The following is a 23680-nucleotide window of genomic DNA, read 5'->3' as shown; positions in this document are numbered from 1 at the left end:
ACCAGACCCGCAGTGTAGTTCGTTGTTGAAATCGCCAAGATGGCTGCTGACCACGTGGCTAGTGGCCGGGATGGCGCGTCGAGTGGCACAATGCAAAACGGCCCCACACAGATCGTGGAGATGCTGGGGGGCTGATCTTTGGTGCAAGGGCTGCTCGGTGGATGGGGGTCTCAGTCCCCAAAGCACAACGTCGAGGATGCCTCGGATGCTGCGCAGTCAGCTTTTCGAGTGTCTTTCAAGAGGTCCGGTCCCACGTCACTCGATGCCTCCACGGGTCCCTTCTTTGCAGGGACTGTGGATCGGGCTCTGAGAGGTCTGGGAGTCTGGTTCTTGTCGGGCTCTGGGCTTGGGCTCCGGCGGGAGGCGGCGGCAAAGCAGACGTCGAGTTGCTGGTTGGTACCTGCTTTCACAGGGTGGCCACGGGAAACATCATTTACTACGAAGCAAATAACACGCATAACGTTTACCACGCGTCACTCACCACGCAAAGGTCTTTCCCACGCGTAAGCCTTCAACGACCGTCTTTACCACGCGAGTGGTATTCCTTCCTGTCGTCGTTCTGCAAGTACGATCTGCGTTGGCTTTGGGGGGCTGGGGGGGGGACTGGGGGGAGGCTAGAGGGGGGTTGGGGGGTCTCCCCCCCCAAAAAAAAACCAAGCGGATATTAATAAATAAAAAAGAAGAAAACGTAAAAAAAAAACGCTCTACAATGCCTCAAAACGCTGAAGGAAAAGAGCACGTCATAATAATAGTCCGTTATCAGTTTTGATAGACGTGTTTTGACGCTTGTTTCCGTGGTCGGTGGAAGAAAGGGCTGATGGTGAAAGACGTACAGGGGTAAGATATGAATCAAAACTTTGTAAATTAGGGTATTAATTAAGCGCATTATGAAAAAAATAAAAATATAATGTAAGGGAATCTGTTTATTATTGTTTAAAACATCGATCTTTTCCTTCGTACTGCATGTAGCCTATCAGTATCATTATGTTAATTTAAATGGGACGTCAGATGTTTCGTAACGTTATGATTGCGGAGTAAAAACATGCGTTGTCAAATGCTGCGTGCAAAAGACACATGCGAAGTAAAATTCGCGTGGTAAAGGCATGCGTGGAACTTGAAATCGTTGAATAATCATATATTCGGTGGCCACTCCTAGGCCACAAGGGAGATTCTCTTCAGTCTTCTGAGCAGCAGAATGTCGAAGTCCAGTCTTCTTCTTCGTGTAAAGTTGATTCAGGATGATCTGCTGTGCAATGGCACTGCTCCCACTCTTATTCCCAATCTGAGGGGTGGATCACCTACTAGGTCCCTCCTCTGGGTGGGACCAGGAAGGGGAGTGGTTACACCCCCTCTCCTTTGTCCAGCTCCTCGCCAGGACTGGAGCTGGAAAGCCCCAGAACCGGTTTGGGCTGGCTTATGCACAGGGACACCTTGTGTGCCCCAGGCATGTCTCAATCTATTCAGCCCTGTCCTACCCAATACACAAAACCCTGTCTGGGGTGGTGCTCGCACCTCCCCAGGCAGGAAACCCTTTGTCCAGGCCCTCCTCGCTGGAAGGACTCCCAGCAGCAGGAGGTCAGACATGTGTCTGCGGCGGCAGCATCCATTTTGTGATGCTGAGGCTCTGGTTAACTTTAACCGGGTTTAAGGCTACTCACATGTCGTGTCCCTCTAGAAGGGTGGAATGCTATCCCCGTCGACAGAACTGTCGAGGGGATAGTATTCCAATTCGTATGACACCTTACTCGACATGTTTTGATAAAGCCAAACCAAAGATAGCATATAACCGCGAGGATTATAATGCACTTAAGAGTATATGGGATGGCAATATCCCGGAACAGCTTAGGGAGTGGTTCCCGACAGCTGCAGACAGGCTCAGCTCATGCTAGAGCACCATCTCACATATTTCCAAGCACTCTGCCTCCAGGATTGATGAGGCCTTCCATAGGAGTGGCTGATAGGAACATATGTGTCCAGTTTAAGGTTAGATATAGGGATACTATATCTAAGTAAGAGGCGATTACACCAACTTACCCCAGCTGAGTGATCAGCCAGTTGTGTCAAATATGGAGGCCAGGCCAGGGGTGGCACAATACATGCTGCAGCCCCTGGTAGGCCTTGGATGCACCTATGCCCTGGGTACCTAGGGTACACTGTTACAGGGTCCAACAAGGTGAACCAATTTCGATTGTGTTATGCACCTAAGGTACATGGAGTCCATTTTAAGGAGAGAGCAATCAGCCTGGGGCCCTGAATAGCAGGATCCCAGGCCAACTAAGTCAAAAACCAGCTAAACACCAGGCAAAAAGTTTGGGGGTAACCATAGTCAGATATCCACCTTCCTACACCCTCATCTCCGTAGCTGTGGACTGCCCTAAAGTAGGACCGCGTCAAATCCCAGTACTACTGTACGCGGACGACCCGGTTCTGCTTGCTCGAACACCGAGGGGTCTACAACTACTCCTGGACGGATTTGTCAAGTTCATGGCCGACTTGGACCTATCTGTAAATCTGAAGAAATCCTTTTTTATGGTGGCCGGCAAAAAAACTGCAAATACGTTTGTGTTTAAAATAGGGAAACATACCCTGGATAAAGTAAACACTTTTCCCTATCTGGGCCTTCTGTTTGATGGTGAAATCCAATAAAGCCAACTGGTCGAGGAACATTGTACCAAGCTGATCTCTTCGAATGGTGCAATATTAAGCTTTGCTCGTAGGCTGGGACGATGGTGCCCCAAACAAGTAATGACTCTAAAGTCAAGTCAAGTCAGAAAATTTGTATAGCGCACTACATACCCAGAGGGTTTCAAGGCGCTTAGGAAGGGGGGAGGATTACTTGTCAAATATCCAAGTTTTAAGTTGCTTTCTGAATGCTAGGTGGTTCTGGGTAAGGCGAAGGTAAGCGGGGAGTGAGTTCCATGTTCTAGCATCCAGGTATGAAAAGGATCTGCCTCCCATGGTGGTCTTGTTGATGCGAGGTACAGTGGCGAGGGCTTGGCTGGAAGAACGTAGTTGGCGGGAGGGGGTGTAGAAGGACAGTCGTGAGTTGAGGCATTCTGGACCGATGTCGTAGAGTGATTTGTGTGCGTGGGTAAGCAGTCTGAAAGTGATCCTCTTATTGACGGGTAGCCAGTGGAGGTCTTTAAGGTGACCAGAGATGTGTTCGTTGCGTGGGATGTCTAATATGAGTCTGGCTGAGGCGTTTTGGATTCGTTGGAGTTTCTTCTGGAGTTTTGCGGTAGTACCTGCGTAGAGGGTGTTTCCGTAGTCCAGTCGGCTCGTGACCAGAGCGTGGGTGACTGTTTTCCTTGTGTCGGAGGGGATCCAGCTAAATGTTTTTTTGAGCATGCGAAGAATGTTGAAGCAGGAAGAGGATACGGCGCTGACTTGTCTGTTCATTGAAAGCGAAGAATCCAGGATGACGCCTAGGTTCCGTGCGTGGTCTGTCGGGATGGGTGCTTTTCCGAGGGCTTCCGGCCACCAGGAGTCGTCCCATGCAGGTGGGGATGTACCTAGGATGAGGACTTCTGTTTTGTCTGAGTTCAGTTTCAGACGGCTTAGTTTCATCCATTCGGCAACTTCTTTCATTCCTTCGTGTAGGTTAGTTTTGGCGGTGCTGGGGTCATTGGTGAGAGAAAGGATCAGTTGCGTGTCATCCGCGTAGGAGATGATGTTGAGGTTGTGTTGGCGTGCGATGGTCGCGAGGGGGCTCATGTATACGTTGAAGAGGGTGGGACTGAGTGAGGATCCTTGTGGTACGCCGCAGATGACTTCAGAGGCCTCTGATGTGAATGGTGGAAGACGGACTCTCTGGGTTCTTTCGGTGATCCAATCAAGTGCTTTTCCTTGGATTCCGATGTTATTGAGGCGTTGTAAAAGTGTTTTGTGGCAGACTGTGTCGAATGCTGCAGAGAGGTCAAGGAGGATGAGGGCGACAGTGTCTCCATTGTCCAGTAGAGTTCGAATGTCGTCTGTGGCTGCGATGAGGGCGGTCTCAGTGCTGTGTTTTGCTCGGAATCCGGATTGTGAGGGGTCGAGGGATTTGTTGGCTTCGAGGAAGGCGGCGAGCTGGTTGTTGACAGCTTTCTCGATGACTTTGGCCGGGAATGGAAGAAGCGAGATGGGGCGGTAATTTTTGAGTTCGGTGGGGTCCGCTGTGGGTTTTTTCAGAAGGGCGGTGAGTTCAGCGTGTTTCCAGTCTTCCGGGAAGGTGGCGGAGTTGAAGGAGCAGTTGATGACGTCTCGGAGGTGCGGTGCTATGACGGAGTCTGCTTTGTTGAAGATGTGGTGAGGACATGGGTCTGTGGGAGATCCTGAGTGGATGGAGTTCATCAGGCGGATGGTGTCCTCAGTGGAGATTGCGTTCTAGTCGTTAAGGGTGTTCGCGGGGGGAGGATGATCAGCAACTGGTAGGGTGGGTTGGTTTCCGGGTTGGTTGTCAAAGCTGTTGTGGATGTCTGCAATTTTGTTGTGGAAAAATGAGGCTAGGGAATCGCAGAGGGTTTGAGAGGGGGTGATGTCGTTGGAGTTGGCCGAGGGATTGGAAAATTCCTGGACGATGTTGAAAAGTTCCTTGCTGTTGTGAGCGTTGTTGTCAAGTCAATCCTTGAATGCTGTTTTCTTGGCTTTTCGGATTAGTTGGTGGTGAATGCGGGTGGCGTTTTTGAAGGCGTCCTTGGTGCTGGTGGTCGGGTCTTTTTTCCAGGTCTTTTCAAGGGAGCGGCAGAGTTTCTTGGACTTCTTGAGATCATCGTTGAACCATGAGGCCTTCTTGCTGCCAGGTTTGTTTTGACGTTTTTTCAATGGCGCTAGGGTGTCAGCGGTTTTGGATAGCCAAATGGTGAGGTTGGCGGCGGCTTCGTTAGCGTTGGAGGAGAGGGCTGGGGTGTTTTGAAGGAGCGAAGCGGAGATTTGGTCCGTGGTGATTTTGTTCCAGTTTCTTTGCAGGGTAGGTTGGAGGTGGGTGCTGGGTTTTGGTTTGTTGTAGGTGAAGTGAACGCAGCTGTGGTCAGTCCAGAGGAGGTCTGTGGTGTGGCTGAAGGAGACATGGTTGCTGGATGTGAAGATGGGGTCGAGTGTGTGACCTGCGATGTGGGTTGAGGTGGTGACAAGTTGTTTGAGTCCGAGGTTGGCGAGGTTGTCCAAAAGGGTGGCGGTGTTGCGGTCGTTGTTCTTTTCAAGGTGAAAGTTGAGGTCTCCCAGAAGGATGTAGTCTTTGGAGGGGAGCGCGTGTGGGGTGATGAAGTCCGTGATGTCTTCACTGAATTTTGCGCGAGGTCCTGGTGGCCTGTAGAGGAGAGTGCCTCGGAGTGTGGTTTTGGGGTCGATGTGGATCTGGAAGTGAAGGTGTTCGGAGTTGGCGAGGTTGGCGTCCGAGCTGGTTGATATGCGGATTGATTTCTTATGGACGATAGCGATTCCTCCTCCTGTGTGGCTGGTACGGTCTTTTCGAGTGATCTTATAGTCTTCAGGGATGGCAATGGTGATGTCTGGTGCGGAGGAGGCGTTCATCCATGTTTCCGTAAGGAAGGCGACGTCTGGAGAGATGGTGTCTAGTAGGTTCCATAGGTCAATGGCGTGTCTGTGGACCGATCGGGTGTTGAGAAGGATGCATTGTAGGTGGTTGGGGTCGGGAATCTGTGGTGTGGTCGTTGCGGAGATGTTGTTGGTGCCGCAGAATTTGCAGGAGTAGCAGGAGAAGGGTCCATGGGTGTGTCCAGGGGCGGCTTGGATGCAGTTGGGAGCGCGGCCGGGGTTAAGGGCTAGGAGGGATGCGGCATCGTAGGTAGTGCGGGAGGGCTGGGCAGTGCGAGGGGCAGGGGGTCTGGCGCTGGGCGCGGTCCAGGCGCGGACGGGCGTAGATGGGCTTACCTTTGGCGCACCTTCGGCACGGATTGGGCGCGGTCGCTGCGCGTGAACGCTGCGCGTGGGAACTCCTGTCATATATGGATGGTGGAGGGGGAGGGGCGAGGGCGTTTCAGCTGGGAGGCGGGGCGAGCTCAGGGAGTAGGAAAACAACAACAACACCGGAGGCAAAATGGAGGGGGGAGCAGAGCAGGGCGCCGGGGCAGATCGCGCTACTAACGCAAATCCAGGCACAGAATAAGCAAATACGATTTCTACAAATAGAGCACTATCACATCCAAATGCTATGCAGCGCTGATCACCAATCTCGCGTAGTAGCAGACAGGCAGACCAGGGAGCGACCACTCGGGCAGGAGCGACGAGGAGTCACAGCGCTTTGTGAACTGGGGGGCGCTGAAATAGGTAGTGGGAGGGCGTTTCAGCTGGGAGGCGGGGCGGGCTCAGGGAGTAGGAAAACAACAACAACACCGGAGGCAAAATGGAGGGGGGAGCAGAGCAGGGCGCCGGGGCAGATCGCGCTACTAACGCAAATCCAGGCACAGAATAAGCAAATACGATTTCTACAAATAGAGCACTATCACATTCAAATGCTATGCAGCGCTGATCACCAATCTCGCGTAGTAGCAGACAGGCAGACCAGGGAGCGACCACTCGGGCAGGAGCGACGAGGAGTCACAGCGCTTTGTGGACTGGGGGGCGCTGAAATAGGTAGTGGGAGGGCGTTTCAGCTGGGAGGCGGGGCGGGCTCAGGGAGTAGGAAAACAACAACAACACCGGAGGCAAAATGGAGGGGGGAGCAGAGCAGGGCGCCGGGGCAGATCGCGCTACTAACGCAAATCCAGGCACAGAATAAGCAAATACGATTTCTACAAATAGAGCACTATCACATTCAAATGCTATGCAGCGCTGATCACCAATCTCGCGTAGTAGCAGACAGGCAGACCAGGGAGCGACCACTCGGGCAGGAGCGACGAGGAGTCACAGCGCTTTGTGGACTGGGGGGCGCTGAAATAGGTAGTGGGAGGGCGTTTCAGCTGGGAGGCGGGGCGGGCTCAGGGAGTAGGAAAACAACAACAACACCGGAGGCAAAATGGAGGGGGGAGCAGAGCAGGGCGCCGGGGCAGATCGCGCTACTAACGCAAATCCAGGCACAGAATAAGCAAATACGATTTCTACAAATAGAGCACTATCACATTCAAATGCTATGCAGCACTGATCACCAATCTCGCGTAGTAGCAGACAGGCAGACCAGGGAGCGACCACTCGGGCAGGAGCGACGAGGAGTCACAGCGCTTTGTGGACTGGGGGGCGCTGAAATAGGTAGTGGGAGGGCGTTTCAGCTGGGAGGCGGGGCGGGCTCAGGGAGTAGGAAAACAACAACAACACCGGAGGCAAAATGGAGGGGGGAGCAGAGCAGGGCGCCGGGGCAGATCGCGCTACTAACGCAAATCCAGGCACAGAATAAGCAAATACGATTTCTACAAATAGAGCACTATCACATTCAAATGCTATGCAGCGCTGATCACCAATCTCGCGTAGTAGCAGACAGGCAGACCAGGGAGCGACCACTCGGGCAGGAGCGACGAGGAGTATTATGTGGATATATATGGATCAATTAGTATGGCAAAGGCCTTGTATGGTGCGGAGGTGTGGGGCTTCAGGGACTGCAAACAACTACAAGTAGAGTAAGACAAATTTCTCTGCATAATCCTGAAAATCCCACACTCCATCTCTGCCGAAATTGCTCATGCAGAACTAGGGATGCCATATATTTCAGTCTATGTCAAGCTGAGGCCAATTACAACATGGATCAAAATTTGGACCAATCCAGAGGCATCATTGAGCAGGGAAATTGTTACAGACTGTCTGCAAAGGGATAAGGGGTTACAAATTCCCTGGCTAAAATATGTTAAACGATCCTTAGAGTATATAGACCAGTATCACCTTTTTAGTGACCCTTCCTCGATCTCTATCAGCTGTAAATTAAGTGTCAAAAAGCTGCTTCTAGAGAAATTTGAAACTGTTAGATATGGTCTTGGACCCTTAAAGAGATCAATAGCAGCTCATGGTTTAGTGAGAAATGGGGTGGGAATGGAACCCTATCTGTTTCTGATGTATAGCCAGCATGATAGATTTTTAATGTGCAGTTTTAGGCTCAATCTGTTACCTAATATTTTAGCTTACCCCTCTGGTTTTACTGTAACGATTGAGCAGAAGGGTGCCTGCGGCTGCGACAATAGGTCTCCGCAGGACACCCTTCATTTTGTACTTTTATGTTCATTTTTTCGAAATCCTAGGCATTTATTTTTGGTTGACATCCTCAGGAAACAGAAATTTCGCCATGCAAGAGCTGCACTGCTTATCTTACAGAAAGCTAGTGACACGCACACTTTATGCTCTATTTCAAGCTTTTTAAAAGTAGCTGTAAGACTGAGAAACACAAGAAATTAACCAACCTTGTAGATAAAAATTATCTCTTTTTATGAATTGTATCTTCTCCTCCCTACAGTTTTTATTTTGCAAAGTTCAGAAATGTAATTTAATGAATTTTTATTGTGTAATGTATTTTTATGATGGTTTTTAATCGTCGAAATAAAGATTTACTGAACTGAACTGAACACTATGTATAAATAGAGGGCCCGATTCACAGAATGAACTTACTACTTTTGGCATTCACAGAATGCACTTACTACTTTTGGTATTCACAGAATGAACTTACTCATTTCGGTATTCACAGAAGTTAGGATTACTAACTTTAGGACTCCTAAATGCCTTCTGTGAATACCGAAAGTCTTAAAATTACGATTTTTCTCAATTTAGTAGTAGTAAAGTTAGGACTACTAACTTTAGGATGCCTAAATGCCTTCTGTGAATACCGAAAGTCTTAAAATTACGATTTTTCTCAATTTAGTAGTAGTAAAGTTAGGACTACTAACTTTAGGACGCCTAAATGCCTTCTGTGAATACCGAAAGTCCTAAAATTAGGATTTTTCTCAATTTAGTAGTAGTAAAGTTAGGACTCCTAACTTTACTACTACTAAATTGAGAAAAATCGTAATTTTAAGACTTTCGGTATTCACAGAAGGCATTTAGGCGTACTAAAGTTAGGAGTCCTAACTTTACTACTACTAAATTGAGAAAAATCCTAATTTTAGGACTTTCGGTATTCACAGAAGGCATTTAGGAGTCCTAAAGTTAGTAGTCCTAACTTTACTACTACTAAATTGAGAAAAATCGTAATTTTAAGACTTTCGGTATTCACAGAAGGCATTTAGGAGTCCTAAAGTTAGTAATCCTAACTTCTGTGAATACCGAAATGAGTAAGTTCATTCTGTGAATACCAAAAGTAGTAAGTGCATTCTGTGAATGCCAAAAGTAGTAAGTTCATTCTGTGAATCGGGCCCAGAGACTGTTATTCACATATTAAATACATGCCTGTTGTCCACATATTTTTCTTCTATTCTTAGAAGTATGATGTGACATTTGTTGCAACAGCTCCTGTGGTGTCATTGCTCATCTTGTGTCACCAGACACATCTGCCTCACTTCTTCTCTGGAAAACTTTACTACTTTTATAACGATTGTGACAGAAGACTGCATTATTTTCTTTGTTTATCTCTGTGTAGTGAGGGTGTAGACTGCACATATGCCCCCCTGTACCTGGCCTGGGTTTAGAGCGGAGTAGGGTGATTGACAGGGCACATCTGTATTCTCTTCCACAGCTCTGACAAACATCCTCTCAGGTTGTCCTTCATGTACTGCCATTACAGAGAGTGAACTTTGGGACAATGAAACGCTTTTTCTGCTATTTTTGAGTTTTTTTAAGCAAAGTATCCTGAACTTTAACATCTAGTGGTACAATGGAGAGATGGTCAGGGGATGGGGGTGGGGGTTGTCTCAAGGGGGGTTAGCTGACAATTCTCCTGCCCCTCTCCTCACTCATGCCCGTCCAGCCCACTGTGAATTTGCCACCACTGACTGGCACCCCTTTGCTGCCTTTTCATTCCTAAATTGATGGTGAACTGTAAGATCTACTGATGCAGGAGGGAGATGGCAAGAGTCATCAGCGAATCCGGGTGCAGCCGATGACCAGAGAGCGGCAGCTCCATCCCCCTAGCTCCTTGTGGCAGCTCAGCTCAGTACCATATGACTCTAGGCAATAGCTCACTTAATCTCCCTTATGGCCACCAGCGCTTTGAGACCCTTAGGAGAGAGTAGTTCGTGCTTTACAAATACCGGATTTAGATTTAGTCTCTCCCAATGGTGACAATTGACAGGTATGGTGACTTTTTTTTAATTAGTCAAACTTTTTGTGAAGATGGATGAGTAGATGTTCAGGTCAATTTAGGGAAAATTAAAAGTAAGTTAGTATTCGACTAGAAAATAAATTGGTGAAGAAATGACAGGTGGTGTTCCTAACATCAAAAGAAACACATAACTTGGGGGCATATTATCAAGCCCCAGCGAAAATTATCGCTGAGCGCGCTTAGCTCACTTTTAATTATCTCCGGCTATTGCTGGGGTTTTCCATGGAACATCGCTGGTTTTCCAGCGATGTACCATGGAAAACGTTGATAAGCTTGATGATAGGCCCTGTGGCCATAGCCCCACAATCTACCTCCCACGTTAGGTATGCCTTAGTCAGGAATTTAAGAGACGTTAAATTCCTGAGTTAAGGCACAGCTAGCGTGATTAAAATTATCGCTACGCCTTGTTAATATAGCAAAGCTGCCTTCGCAATATTTTCCCATGTTGTTTTCACAGCCACGCCTGCTTTGCATCTCATTATCAATGCGAGGCATGTGAAAAACGGGGCCATGTCAAGGAAACACGTGCTAGCGTATCCTTGTAAATAATGCAATATAATTATTGCCGCTTTGTGCCCGAAAAACCGACGCTAAAGTGGTGATATGCCCCAAAGTTCTTAATAAAGGTTCTGTAAACAAAAACACATGAAGATAATGAGAAAGATGTGTTTGCGAGAGTTGATGGAAACAGGCAGTCCCGGGCCGGCCACCGCCAACTGATAACATAGAACCACCAGACTCGGGCTGCAGGGGCCACAGAAGAGTGAGGGTGATGCTGATGGGCGGATATCTTCCCCTCTCCCCCCACTTGTTAAAAACAGTAATTTAATTTAGGTTTTATTGGAGATTGGAATCATCAAAGAGGGTGAGCTGAATGAAGCGATATAAAATCATTGCTTTAAATAAATTGAAACATCCTCCCTACTCCATCCGGTTCAACGACCCATAACTTGACCGGTCAGGCCTGTTTCTTCTTGGTTCTTCGTTAATGGCTATGCTTCTGCGGATGCAGGCATTATTACAATGCATTTAAGAAGCCCTCGTGGGAGTTAACCAACACAGCTATTAGCCAAGAATACGTGCAACCACAAAACAAGAATTAGTCACATTTAAAAAGAGAGGATATTGAGGAAAATAAAGAAGTCCAAGATGAAAGAGGAACTGACAACCACGCAAATAACCCAGATTTAGCAGCACGCCCTGAGCTTTCTCAACCACAGCAACCTTCAGGATTCAGAAACTCTGAGCCAGATGGCAACAGGACAGAAGTTTACTTTTAGCATATTAAACTATTTAAAAAAACAGTTTCACATTTTCCGCTAAACTAGCCCAATCAAAGGCGTTTAATGCTTGGTAAAAGATAGCACAGCTGGAGCAATAACTCAGAACGATTTCAGGAAAGGGAAACCAGAAATGGTGTTTTCACATTTAAAACATTAACACATATTGATTATGCTTTGTACCTGGATAGCTGCACGAATCAATCACCGCGTGACTGGTGAAAAAATGGCCTACAGAAGCAAGATTTGGACAGAGAGGTGGAAAAGTCCTATAATTATTTCAGATGTAGGAAGATCAGGGACGAATGTCTCAATCTCAGAATCTCTAAATAAAAGTGATCATGCTTTTTATCTGCGCAGTACTAGGCATTATTAAAAAATAAAAAAACTTTAGGAGGATAATTTTTTACGACCTTTGTTCAGATCTCTGCCTTAAAAACATATCCAAAAGAGATTTGAAATTGGTTAGGTTCATAACTAAAGTGATGAATAGTTAACAGGCTAGTTCTAAAAAAATATAACATTTGATTTTGTAGGTGAAAGAACTACCTGGCCATGAAGAATTAATGGATATGCCTGCTAGTATGGCATGGACACAATTATGGATGTACAGCATCTGCTGCATAATCTGAAGATTAAAAAAATGTAATCTAGCTCAAACGGATCAAAAGTTACAAAAACCGTGGCAACGTGGGTTCATGTGCAGTGGAAGGCCCTTTGAAAGGGTTAACCGTGCTCTTTCAGTTGCTTTTTTCTATATTTGGTTGCTGAACTGCTATGAACAAGGTGAAATCTTTGTGCCGCTTAATTTACTGTCTATTTCTACGCAATTTAGTCAGTGCTGCCACATAATTTGGTGCTCCTCTGCCGCGTAATTCCAGATGCCCTGCTGCTGAGGTTACTAAGAAAGTGGTGGGTGGAATGCTTGAATTAATTAATCTCAGTTAATTTATCTGCGCTTTGTGCCAGCCCGTCATTCCGTTACCTACCATGGCACCTGCGACAGGGACCAGCCATATGCAAACCTTGGTCCTGCTTAATTTGTATGCGGCCTGCACATGGAGAAGGCCAAACCTCTGTCAAACGTCAGCACCCAATGTTAAGAGTACACAGGATAAACAGTGGTTTAGTCCCTAATCCATGGTAGGATTGTGGTTGCCATACTGGCTTGGTTGGTTAGTGATTATGTCCTGTGCAGTTTAAGTCAATAAGGTGATGTGTAGTCAACTTTACATAAGGTAAATAAATAAACTTTAAGGCATCCTGACTAATATTACAGTTGTGGCCTCAAAACATGTATGGCCAAAAGTGTCAAGGACATCACAGGGAAGGTAATTAAAAAACATAATTCATGTTTGTGTGTATTGTTTTTAGATACATCAATACCAATAGATAATATGTCATTGCCGCTCACAGAGGTGTGTGCTTTACCAGGACTGGAGTCTTTAACGGAAGGACTGCGAGGACCAGCTGGCAATTTCCTTCGCAGCTGCAGCCTCTTCCCTTAGCGCCCACGCGGCCTGCCTGGACTCTTCATAACTTTCCGCGGCCCTGCGAGGACCAGCTGGCAATTTCCCTCGCAGCTGCTGCCTCTTCCATCAGCGCCCACGCCCCCTGCCTGGACTCTTCATAACTTTTCGCGGCCCACGCTCCGCGGGAGCCGCTCACAGTTGTGTGTGCTTTACCAGAGCTGGAGCCTTTAACGGCGGGACTGCGAGGACCAGCTGGCAATTTCCCTCGCAGCTGCAGCCTCTTCCCTCAACGCCCACGCCCCCCTGCCTGGAAGGATAACACTGACGTCATCTAACCGCGATGCGGGACGCGCGAGGGTGGGCGCCGGGCAAAGCCCGGGCCAAGGGCGGGCCCGTTTTAGCCCGTTCGAGACCGCAAGAGACCGGACCGGGCCACCCCTCTTATGCCTCAACTCTGGTAAGACTCACAATTCAAGAGGGCTTGTACAAGCATTTATTTGGGTGCTGGGCATTGTAAAATAATCAAGGAATGACTGCACGGGAATTGAGAAATAAAACCAATGCCGCCAGGGGCCAGCTTACAGGTACCCTGGATAACTTTATTATAAGGGCTAATTCGGTGATTAACCAGGGGATAACTATGATGGAGCGACGCGTATCGCAGGACCTTGCCATGGCGAAACGCTCCTCGATGGGCCAAATTGCTAATGCTTGCACACCGCAACGCGAGCGACTACCAGGCACAATGTTAGTTTCAGCCATTGTCCACACTCCGCCTGCTCTTCACGTGGAGGAGCATACTTCTTCATTCAGATGTCAGCAAGGGTATAGAGACAAAATATCGACTCCAAAATATCGACTGGACATAATATTGAGTTTTAAATATAGACTGGACAAAATATCGACTGGACATAATATCGACTACAAAAATATCGTTTTTCAGGTAAGTGAAGTAATATCGACTGTATAAAATATAGATAGCAAAAATATCGATTTTTTAATAATATATAATATTTTATAGTGTATTTTTATGTAATAATATGTGTGAATAGTGTGTATTAATGTTATAAAATATTTTATTACATGAATTTTGTTTTGATAATAATTGCGTAATGTAATTCTGTAGCGGGTTGTGGGTTTATAGGGGAATAGGGTGGGAAGTAATTTAATAATAATTAATTAATTAATATATGTTTGTTAATATTTTTAATTAATAATTAATTGATAATTAATTAATATTAATTAGTTAATTAATTAATATAATTTTGAATATATTTTGTATTAGTAAATAATTGTTAATTAATTAATTGTAATTAGTTAATTACATTAATTAGAGTACATTTTTTATATATATAATTTTGTGTTATTTTTAAGTAATTAATTTTGAAAAAATAATATTAATTATTAAAATAATTACACCTAATGTTCTAATATATTTACTTTATTGTTATTGTTAATTAATAATTAATTGGTAATTAAATAATATTGATACATTTTGGGTAAAGGAGCATTTTTAGGGTTCAGGGTCAGTTTTCAGTTCATGGGTAAAGGGGTATTTTTAGGGTTCAGGGTCAGTTTTCAGTTCATGGGTAAAGGGGTATTTTTAGGGTTCAGGGTCAGTTTTCAGTTCATGGGTAAAGGGGTATTTTTAGGGTTCAGGGTCAGTTTTCAGGTCATGGGTAAAGGGGTATTTTTAGGGTTCAGGGTCAGTTTTCAGTTCATGGGTAAAGGGGTATTTTTAGGGTTCAGGGTCAGTTTTCAGGTCATGGGTAAAGGGGTATTTTTAGGGTTCAGGGTCAGTTTTCAGGTCATGGGTAAAGGGGTATTTTTAGGGTTCAGGGTCAGTTTTCAGGTCATGGGTAAAGGGGTATTTTTAGGGTTCAGGGTCAGTTTTCAGTTCATGGGTAAAGGGGTATTTTTAGGGTTCAGGGTCAGTTTTCAGTTCATGGGTAAAGGGGTATTTTTAGGGTTCAGGGTCAGTTTTCAGTTCATGGGTAAAGGGGTATTTTTAGGGTTCAGGGTCAGTTTTCAGGTCATGGGTAAAGGGGTATTTTTAGGGTTCAGGGTCAGTTTTGGGTTTTTGGGTAAAGGGGTATTTTTAGGGTTCAGGGTCAGTTTTGGGTTTTTGGGTAAAGGGGTATTTTTAGGGTTCAGGGTCAACAAATAAGATTTTAAAAAATTATTTTTATGATTTTCATTTATTATTTTATTATTATAATTTAATTTAAGTCGTTTTAAGTATATTTTAGTAATTAAAATTTAATATTAATTTAATTTAACACTGTTTTTAATAAAGTCGATATTTTTTACATCTATATTTTTGTTAACGATATTTTGTACTCGATATTTTTGTACTTACCTGTTTGTAGATACAAACTCGATATTTTGACTGTCGATATTTTGTCCACGATATTTTGGCAAGTCGATATTTTGTCAGTCGATATTATTTCAGTGATCCGTCAGCAAGTTGTGGACCCCCCATTGACTGTGGATGCTTTAAACTGGGCCGACCTCTTCGAAGAATCATTAACTACACATGTTCAGGGCAGCAAGAAGGGGGGAAATCCAAAAAGAATGCGCGCATTAAATTATGCGGCCGGCAGAAGGAGATCGAAGCGTACTTAAGCTGTGACTGAAAGTGTTATATTACCTGTGGACGAGGGAGGTTGTGCTGGAAATGCTCTGGCTGCTCAGGGGACCGAGACATTGCACCAACAGGGTTCTGTTAAAAGTACTATGGATGCGGTTCAACAGGCTGTAGGTTCTAATGTGGTTAATGATCATATAATAACTATACTAGGAGATCTGCTTAAGACCTTGCTTGGACCATTGGAAGATAGATTAGGGCGCATTGAGCACAGGCTTATCCAACTTGACCAGGCCACTAGGGGCTCTATGTCAAAGGGAAACCCCAAGGCAGCAGAACAGGGGAATGTAGCTGTGAACACTGGGTGTGTGGGCGCTCCTGTGCACAAATCACCCACCCAAATTGCTGGTGTTAGTAATGGTGATAACGTGCCAATGGGTTATACCCTAGACCTCTGCACCCCTAATCACGAAAACCTGAGTAAAATCAGCTCCTTGGGTGTGACAAAACCAACAGAGAGTGGTCAGTCTCAGTGCCTGGAAGCATCTAAGGCGATTCCTAGTATTGATCTGCCACCGGAAACTAGTCCGTATCTGGTGATCCTGACTGGTATTCCTGAACTAAGGAACACGGAAAAGGAATCATACAGGTCTCTAAAAAATAAAGTGACCCATTGGCTAAATGTAAACAGACCTTTGCCCCCTCATGTCACAAGTGAACTAATGATGGTGGAAGGGCTTCATGGGTGGGAGGTATGCCCAAAACTATAGAGGGCGACTGCATTTTGGTCAATTTCAGGAATCCCCACACTGCTGAGCATATTTGCAACTGGAGTCACAAAAGTAACGGGTCAACAATTCGGCCTTACCCGCTATCCTTTTTTTACCAACCAGCCAATTCCCAAGATAGGGCAGGTGGATGGTCCTTAGTGCAAAACCATCATGGGCTTCGACTAGAAGGGGCTAGGTACGATCAGTTGCCCGCACAGAGCTACCCAGCCCTGCAGAACAGGTTCACTTGCCTGGATGCGGTAGACTGACTGGACCGCAGTGAGCGGGTCGAAGAAATTAGTACTTAAGTTGGCAACATAACGGGGGAAGGCAGAGCATTAAAGAGATTAAAGAGGTTAAAGAGTGATTCCCTAAGTTCTCAGATAGATATTTATGCAGCCATTACGGGATCTGACCAGGTAGCGGACTCGGAGGATCTGGTTGGGCCAGCCTCTCCAGATGGGGCGCTCTCCACTCACTTAGAACACGAGGAGGAATCCCAGGTGGGGAGTACAGCCACTCTGGACCCAAAGAGGATGACTATACTATCATGGAATCTTGCAGGCCCAGCAAATAAATTTGACTCCATAGACTGGGGTTCCCTAGTGGATAACAACGACGTTTGTCTTTTTCAGGAGACATGGGCTAGGGGGGTTTACCCCAGGGAGGACTTTGAAACTTTCTATGTTCCTGCCAGGTGGGGTGGACAAGGGAGGCCGTCAGGCGGCCTTGCAATCTGGGGTGCCAACCATTTGGGTTGTACTGCGGAGAATATGTTAACCCACTCGGAAGATGTCCAGTGCGTACTCCTCAAATGGCCAAATGCTTACAAACTAGCTGTTTTGAACGTGTATTCACGCCCAGTCAGTCTGGCGATGGAATCACCCACCATAGATTAATTATCTCATTTTCTAGGGTCACTGCCAGGTGACTGTAAGCTTCTGGGTGGAGGGGATGTCAACTGTCAGTTCGAGCCACTTCCTGGATTAAAGGAGGGTGCTCTCATGGGTGAGGACGACTACTGGGGGATTCCCCCATGTCAATCGCCAAGTCCAAAATCTTGGTCTCCCCTGGTGATTCAGATGATGTCTTTTACCCTGAGCAACGCCTTGAGGGCCTGTAACGGGCGTACTCCGTCCGACAGCCCTTCAATGTGTACCTTCAATTGGAAGGGTCATGAATCACACCTAGATTATATCTTAGTGGGAACAAGCATGTGTTCCAAGGTTCTAGATTTTAGTGTAAAGGCAAGGACTGATAGTGATCATAACGCCCTTTCTCTGGAAATGGTCTTTCTAGGGCCCAATGAAAGTTTCATTCCTGAAACAAATGACTTGGCCACAGGGGCGTTAATACTATCAAATAATAGGTGAAGGGTGAAATGGGGGAAACTAGCAGACTCCCAAGAGAATGTAGTGAAAATTTATGATTTGGTCCTTCCACGATTCATCGAGGTGGACATTTTGATCAATCAACCCATAGCTGCAGATTTTAACGAGAAACTAGGGCATGTTTATGCAGACCTAGTTGACGGGCTGGGAGATGTCTTTTACCCTGTGTCCACTCAAAGGAAGAAGAGGACACCAACTTCAGCCTTGTATAACGCTACATGCAGTAAGGCCAAGGCTGAGTTGATCTCAGCGGTTAAGTCTGGCACTAATAAACACAAAATGCATGAACTTAGACGGCAGTATAAAGAGGTAATGGCCCACGCAAAGAGTGAATGGGACTGGGACAGATGGCATAATCTAATAATGGCCCTGGAAACAAGGGATGGATGAAAATTCTGGTCACTAGTAAATATAGGATCAGGGGATCCGAGAGCGGCTGTAGAACCAAATATCGCTGCCTCAGTATGGGAATCCCATTTTAGTGCATTATACTGTGTTGGACCCACTGCGCTTATTGAGGTTAACTCCCCATTTCCATCTAAACAATATGATCCACTGGATTTCACACTGGGGGAAGTCCACAGTGCAATAGGGAGACTCGCATTGGGGAAGGCTCCAGGTCATGATAAACCTCCTGGAGATTTATTCAGGCACCAACCTGAGATCTGGGCCCCCTATCTGCTTATTATTTTTAATTCAATTTTAAGGGGCATGGAGATCCCCTGTACTTGGCTGGGCGCAGAGATAGTTCCGATCTATAAAAAATGCTCCCCTCTGCTCCCAGCCAATTACAGGCCGATCAGCCTCATAGATGTCTTCCAAAAACTGTTTGCTCGTCTTGTGTTGGATCACCTCCAGGGATGGATGGAGGATAATGAGATCCTAAGTCCCTTTCAGGCAGGATTTAGGAGGAACACATCCACCAAGGACCAGATCTTTCGTCTCGTTCTCCTTTATTGGAAAACGGCAAAGATTGAGGGTGGCACATGGTGTTTGTGGACCTCAGGTCCGCATTTGACTTGGTGCCGTGAGAGAAATTGTGGGCGGTTCTCAGGGAAATGGGCGTCCCGCCGCAGCTTTTGCACGTATTGATCAGGCTCCACGAAGGGAACTTTGCTCAGGTCAGATGTGGTAGGGACGGGGCATTGTCACCCAGGTTTCCAGTTGGCAGGGGGGTAAGACAGGGTTGCGTCTTAGCACCAACCCTGTTTTGCCTCTACGTCAACGGTGTAATATCATACCTTGACAGTGTCCCCAACAATGATGCCCCAAGGTTGGCAGGCAGGAGGGTTCCGGCAATCATGTTTGCCGATGACACCCTTCTGCTTTCTAAATCCCCAATGGGGATCCAACGGATACTGGACGGGTTTGGGGACTTCTGTAGAACCCATGGCCTTGAGATAAATGCAGAGAAAACAAGGTTTATGATATTTAATCCCTCTGCAGCTGCCAGAACAAATCCGACTCTAGGGTCGGACAGGTTGGAAAGGGTTGTGACGTTTCAATATCTTGGGGTAACTTTGCACGAAAATTTATCTTGGGGACCACAGCAAGTAAAATCCCGTCTAAAGCCATCGCAACTGGTGGGGGGCATTCTGAATGTTTCAAACTCCTCAACCTTCAAGCCAGTAAGTCCAGCACTGGAGATGTATAAAACCCAAGCCAGAGCTACAGCTCTCTATGGTGGACAGCTGTGGGGGTACAACGGTAGCACTGAATTTATCAATGTAAAAACAAATTTCATTAGACGGTTACTGTCTACCACAAGGTACCCCACTCTTACCCTTAAGATTAGATCTGGGCCTCCCATCTATAGGAGATGAGCTAGCACTGAAACCACTGAGGTTTTGGCATAGGCTATGGTCCACCACAGAACTGTCATACTATAGGCAAGAGCTGAAGCATGTGCTGAGCTTTAACTGCTCTGACAAAATACCTTGGCTGGCCTTTGTTAAGCGAGAACTCTTACGATTGGGCCTGGTTGTTCTGTGGGAGGACTGCGAACGGGGTTGTTCCGAGGTCTCTCGCAAAACCCTGACCAGGATTTTTAGGTAGAAAAGTCTAAGCATGCCTGTGTGTGCTCCAAAGGCCAGCAACCTAACTGAACAATTTTTGGTTTCCAAAAGTTCTTTTAAGTTTGAAGACTTTATGGACATTGTTTTTCCTATCACTGCAAGGAAACTTTTTATTCAATGGAGGTATGGTACCCTGCCTCTTAAAGTCTTCACAAGTAAATGGTCTGCTACGGATGATAAATCTTGTCCAGGATGCAGCGATAGTGCGGAGGATGAAATTCACGTGCTTTTCTTTTGCCCCGCTTATAGCAGATCAAGGAAGCACTGGCTGGTACCACTATGTAGGAATTTAGGCTTCAGAAATTGTTTACACTCTTTCAGAATCCTAAAGACCAGCACTTCAAGCTGTATTGTATTTGCAGTCTCTAATTTTTAACTGGAGGATGAATTACCAGTGCATAGTATATTGATTATACAAATCTTACATACATAATGCAACTTACTGTTTTTACGGGCTGCACATCTAATTAAATCTCCTTGTAATATTGTAATGATTGGATGATTTTAATGTTTTTATTGCATTTTTTATGATTGAATGATTTTAATTTTCTTTAATGTTTTTATTGCTTCTTTTACGGCCTTAATGGCCGAAATAAAGAACTTTTGGATTGGATTGGATTGGATATGTCATTGTCTAGTTAATGGTAAACTGATGTGTACATCACCATCTCTAGATTTAACTACTAAAAAGTTGGAACTGAACAAGGAAAATACGATGAAATGAAAACTGTGTGTGCTTTGGTGCCATATTTGTGTTTGCCATTAGAACTGGGTAGCAATGGTAAAGTTCATAGAGTCCTAAGGCCAGCAAAACAGGAGGTCTGAAGGCAAAAAAGTCAGGGGAAAACCATGCCAAGGATGCCAGGTCTGACATGCATCTATGAAGGCATAGGGCCACAGTTTTTCTCTAATGTACATTCTTCATTTTGACATGGGATGTGTGGTATTTTATTCTGTCAAGACAATTCATGAATTAAAACCAGACTCGAGTTTAAATTTTAAATTGATTTTATCTACCTCATTTAAGAAAAGTACCTTTAAAGATTTATTTAGACAAGCAAAATTAAAGCAATTTATTTAGTACAGGTTAAAGAAAATGAAAATTTAGAAAATATATTACCAGTCTGTTATATTAAAATAAAAGAGTTGCACCAGTTCCCAATCTGTCTCTCTATTCTCCTTAATGCCTCGCTTCCAAAAGAAAAACTCTGCATTTGATCATTCTTCTTTGCTCCATCAAAAGTTAAAGTCCAACAATTTTTCAAAGTCTCTAGCATCATAAATTGTTCAAACCGACAGCAAGTCATGGTGCAAAATGAAATCCGTGGAGCAAACTTTTTTCACACTTCCGAATAAGCTCTTTTATACCCTTTTTCTCTAACTATCTAACTTAAAATTGAAACGTTTAGGGTCCACAGTTCATTCTGATTGGTCCATTCGAGGGGTGGCGATGATTACCTCATTCAATCCTCGCCTAAACCAGTTTTCCATTTAGCAAAGTCATCTTAAAATATTCCCATGGCATTCATCTCCAATTTATGCATGTCATTCTCCTTTTGTTACATAACTTGTTATTTTTCCCCATTACTGTCCCGTTCACATGGTTTTAGATGTAGGCATCCTTTGGCACACTTCCCTGCTCTAGGCCAAGCTGACCTTGACATCACTCGCTTTGCGTACTGGCCATTCCATTTACTCTGCTTTCACCAGTGCGCATGCGTGGAGGCCTTTTCTTTCAAACTGATGTCAACACTTCAGTCACCAGCCATTTTTCAACAGGTAGGCCGCGTAGGCCTCAATGAGAACTAATGCGAAAACAAACAGAAAATTAGATGTTGAATTATAGCCCTTCTGTTTACCTCCTCATTCTAATATTCTCAGTTAGTTGTTACCTAGCATAAGCAACATAGATAGCATTTCTTTTTACTTACCAAGTGCATTTTCTTTCTCTTGCCACAACATATAGTTACACTTTTTAAAACACACATGCATATTTACTTAAAAGTATATTATGATTGCACTATATTAATATGACTGGTTCACAATTATTAGTATATTATCTTTGCAAACAGCCATTAGTTTCCCCGTGTAATGTAAAAATGTCTAAGTGCATTTTGTTGATTAATTTTCATGCATCACACAACATTTTTCGTTTCTACCCTGCTCTATCAACTGCCTTCCACAATTCTGGCTCTACCTCCTGTGGTTTATTGTGTTAAACAGGGACCCCCTGAGTAAAGTCAGTTTCCTGGATCAGGGCACAACAAGCGATAGAGAGTAACAGTATCCAGGCAATAATAATAGGAATAACTGGCAAAAAGAAATTTAGTGCAATAATATATAAACACAAATAAAAGAAAGTAAGATAACCATTAATCATAATCACATATAAAATTTAATATCATTGGTACAAATTGATATCATTTATCAATTTGTACCAATGATATTAAATTTTATATGTGATTATGATTAATGGTTATCTTACTTTCTTTTATTTGTGTTTATATATTATTGCACTAAATTTCTTTTTGCCAGTTATTCCTATTATTACTACCTCCTGTGGTGTCTGATGACCCTGCCAAAGGAAAGCAGGAGTCATGTTAACTATGTGCTCCAGGACTACACAGAACTGGTTTGGACTGGGTACAGGACCCTCTGCCTTCAGAGGACAAAGGATTTGCTAGTATAAATATTGGGACCCAGACCCCAAGACTTTAGATCACTTCTGGAACAAAAAGACAAACCTCTGCCAAGGAGTAGAACCAAGGAAGCTGTAGGAGTTGTACTGTCCCCCTGCCAGTGTGCTGTGTTGCTGGGTTGGCCTACAGTGGTGTCTTCAGTGCCAAGGAGAGGAGAAGGAACTTTAAAGGACTTTCATCATCTTGCAGAATATTACTCCAAGGGTTTGAACATGTGCTTGCCTCCAGCTGAAGTCCCAGGGACAAAACACTTCACCACCATCTCCCCTCTGAATATCCTTGCTGGGAATTCTGTCTGTAGAAGCCTGCATGTTGCTATGAGCTGGATGCACGACACATCGAGAAGAATTGTGTCGCAGCTATTGCCGTCTCATCTCCAGAGAAGTGTGTTGCCGCCACAGAGGTCGGTGCCACATCACCAGAGAAGAGTGCCTTCGTCAAAGCTGTTACCTAACGCCTCACCGGAGAAGCATGTCGCCGCCGCAGAGGTCACAGTCGCATAACCAGAGAAGCGTGTCGTAGGGCTTGTTTCTGCTCCAAAGTTACAGAGTTCGCCGCACGGCTGCCGGGCATGCACACATCATCTTCAGGTCATCGCATTAAGGGCACCATCTTATCGCATCACACCGGATTGTCTCATCGCATCAAGGCGCCATCTTGACGCATCGTAACCGAGCCACAGTACGAGAATCTACGCATCACCTCCTCTTCAGTAAGGACCACGATGCATCCCCTACTCTGCGCAAGCATTGAGGCACAGCGCATCATCTCCCCCGAAGCAAGGAACCGACGCACCTTCAACTCTGCGAGCCTTTTGTTTGTTTTGCTTTATGCATTCAGGTACTTTTGTGACAACTGAGTCACATTTCCCATCAACTTGAACTAAGTGACTTCTACCATATTTAAGTCTATTTTAAGTACAGTATTGTGGATTTTTCTCGGTTGTGGCCTTGTGTTAAGTCTATATAAAGAATACTTATTTTTATAAAACCTGTGTTGTGTCCATCTGTAATGTTTTCACTGTATTACTGTGTGTGTTCACAAATGCTTAACACACTGCCTCTGAGATAAGCCTGTCTGCTCGTGCAAAGCTACCAAGGGGGTGAGCAGCGGTTATCACGTAGTGTTATCCCCTTTCCCTGACTTAGAAGTTAGGGTTCCTATTTGGTCAAAGGTGTATACCATTGCCAACTAGAGACCCCCATTTCTAACAAGGAGACTTATCCAGATAGTTG

The 23680-nt window shown here is 45.2% G+C and overlaps 1 protein-coding gene across 2 annotated transcripts in view; it reads left to right on the top strand.

The window, feature by feature from the left end:
- Positions 1-23680, top strand: part of LOC147701139 (sialic acid-binding Ig-like lectin 13) — a 291587-nt gene that overhangs the window by 58078 nt on the left and 209829 nt on the right. The gene's annotated exons all lie outside the window — the stretch shown is intronic.

Source organism: Lissotriton vulgaris, chromosome 7 (assembly GCF_964263255.1).
Source record: "Lissotriton vulgaris chromosome 7, aLisVul1.2, whole genome shotgun sequence".
In the NCBI taxonomy this organism is placed as follows: domain Eukaryota; kingdom Metazoa; phylum Chordata; class Amphibia; order Caudata; family Salamandridae; genus Lissotriton; species Lissotriton vulgaris.
This window is presented reverse-complemented; position numbering and strand designations above follow the sequence as displayed.